Here is a 2947-nt window from a genome sequence, read left to right on the forward strand (position 1 = left end):
AGCTGCAGCACAGGGTTCATTCTCTGCAGAGGTAGATGACAAATGTCCTTGTTGTTGTTGTTGAGTCACTGGCAAATGGTCTTGGCAAGGGCCAATTTGTAGTTGACAGTGGCCCCAGCCAATTACATATTTTCTACTCTCTCTTCCTAGTTCTTTATTAGTTATTCTATAAAACTTTACAGCAGTATTGTATTTGACTACTTTGTATATATTCAAATTTTCAACTAGTCTTTATCATGTAAATATACCTCTTTAGAGAATAATTTCATAGCTTTTTATTTACTTTACTCATAATCACAAAGTCCAAGTGATTTTTATTAAGATTACAGACCTATGTATGTAGTTTAACTTTTTTTTCTCCTATTTTGACCCTGAATATTTTTAGTAATAGTTGTTGTAAAGTTGCTCAGTCGTGTCCAACTCTTTGCAACCCCATGGACTGTAGCCTGCCAGGCTCCTCCGTCCATGGGATTTTCCAGACAAGAATACTGGAGTGGGTTGCCATTTCCTTCTCCAAAGGATCTTCCCGACCCAGGGATCAAACCTGGGTCTTCCGCTTTGTAGGCAGACGCTTTTACCATCTGAGCCACCCGGGAAGTCAGTAAAAAATAAATAAAGGCATAAAAACATATTTTTTTCCTATTGAAAGAGAAAAAATGAGAGAAAAAAATATATATACATTGTTTTAACAAAGGCATTTAGTACATAGGTAGGTAGATAGATCTATCATTAGATAAGCAGGTAGTAGGTAGACAGGTAGAGATATAAATATGTATTAATAGTATTTACTATCTACTTATCTCTATCCATCTATCTATCAGTCATCTATCCTAAAATCTAATGAGGTAGGTTGGTTATAATTTTAGTACCTTGTCCTGAGATGAACCTTATGAAGGATGAAAAACACATTTATAATTATATTCCTTAGATGACTAGGGAGACTCTCTTGCCTTTTCAACTCAGTTTCTCATATCTTTATTTCCAAAATTAGAACAGGAAAAAAGTATATCATCTAGAAGGAGCTCAACCCACATGAATAAAAATATGCATAATGTACACACATACTTACTAATACATGTTCTACCTTATCCCAGACTAGCTCTTCTGAAGAGAAAGAAAAAGTCTTTAGAATTAGAAAACAATGTTCCTTTTAAGGTTCAGAGATTTAATTACTGGGTTTAAATGGATTGTCTTTTTTTTTTTTTTTTAACAGAATACTGAGTGACTTGTTTCACAATTTGTAAATGTAGTCTTTCTTCTCCACTGTTGTGTCTTTTTTGTCTAGAAGAGTACCTGGAATGTGGGAGACACTCAATAAACACTTGTTCAGTGAATGAATAAATGCTGAACTTATTTAAAAGATAGCAAATGCTGGCATAAGTTTGTTTATTTATTTATTTACAGAACCAATTTACCATCCAAGAACTTAGAATGTTTCATTTCAGATCTCTTTTCAGAGGAAAAAAGAAAAGGATAGCTATTCTTACAATATTTGCCTTAACAAATACCTAAATTGTGATAGTTGAAAGTAATTATGAACATATTCTATTTCTCAACTCCATCTCTCAAAATTAGCTATGCATATATCATTATGCTAAACTTTTGTGCAATGTCACAAAAATTGGCTCTCCAGAAAGTAAGAAAGTCTCTTTAAAATATTTTTTATTTTATTTTATTTTTTAATTTATTTTTATTTTTTATTTTATTTTATTTTTTAACTTTACAATATTGTATTGGTTTTGCCGTATATCAACATGAATCCACCACAGGTATACAGGTTGTAGGTAAACCAATTATAGTTTGAACTATGAATAAGTTATATTTTTTTATTTGGGACCATTTAACTAAAGTAGTTACTACTTAGTTACTAAGTAACTACTTAGTTATTTAATTAATAGTTATTAAGTTACTAATTGCTAGTTACTAAGTAATTACTATTAGTAACTAATAGTTACTAATAGTTATGTAGTCAATAAGTAATTACTTAGTAACTAAGTAATAACTACTACAACAACTAACTAAGTAGTAGGCCTTTTTCTGTCTGTGATACTCCAGTTGAACCCTGGAGAAATAAAAGAAAGTGAGAAGTAGAGTTATGTAATTGTACCTATTATTGTTATTACTCAAATCCATGCATCCTTAAACATAGGCAGACAAGGAATTGTGTTTTTTGTTTGTTTATTTTGTGTTAGGCTTTCAATAAGATCTCCAATTTCCAAAACCAGTTACAAATGTCATAGCCTATACAGGGTCTCTAGGGAGCTCTAGTTTAAAATCAGAGTGCACTCAAAGAAATGAAGCATATTAAAGCTCTCATCCTTTAAAGTTCAAACTTGAAATTTTTGTGTGTGTGTGTGTGTAATTTTTTTTATTTTTATTTTTTTATTTTTTTTAACATTCTGATATTTTATTGTAAAACTTATGGAAATTATTATTATTATTATTATTATTTTCATGTGTTCCCCATCCTGAACCCTCCTCCCTCCTCCCTCCCCATATCATCCCTCTGGGTCGTCCCAGTGCACCAGCCCCAAGCATCCAGCATCGTGCATTGAACCTGGACTGGCATCTCGTTTCATACATGACATTTCACATGTTTCAATGCCATTCTCCCAAATCTTCCCACCCTCTCCCTCTCCCACAGAGTCCATAAGCCTGTTCTATACATCAGTGTCTCTTTTGCTGTCTCGTATACAGGGTTATCATTACCATCTTTCTAAATTCCATATATATGCATTAGTATACTGTATTGGTGTTTGTCCTTCTGGCTTACTTCACTCTGTATAATAGGCTCCAGTTTCATCCACCTCATTAGAACTGATTCAAATGTATTCTTTTTAATGGCTGAGTAATACTCCATTGTGTATATGTACCACAGCTTTCTTATCCATTCATCTGCTGATGGACATCTAGGTTGTTTCCATGTCCTGGCTATTATAAGCAGATA

General features: G+C 32.6%; 1 non-coding gene across 1 annotated transcript; it reads right to left on the reverse strand.

Annotated features, from left to right (window-relative positions):
* Nucleotides 1–523: 523 nt before the first annotated feature.
* Nucleotides 524–596, reverse strand: TRNAC-ACA (transfer RNA cysteine (anticodon ACA)). The gene has a single exon. It is a non-coding gene; the product is annotated as a tRNA-Cys (tRNA).
* Nucleotides 597–2947: the final 2351 nt, after the last annotated feature.

The sequence above is a fragment of the Bos grunniens genome, chromosome X, assembly GCF_055505025.1.
Source record: "Bos grunniens cultivar Pamir isolate PY7600 chromosome X, Bosgru_T2T1.0, whole genome shotgun sequence".
NCBI lineage: Eukaryota > Metazoa > Chordata > Mammalia > Artiodactyla > Bovidae > Bos > Bos grunniens.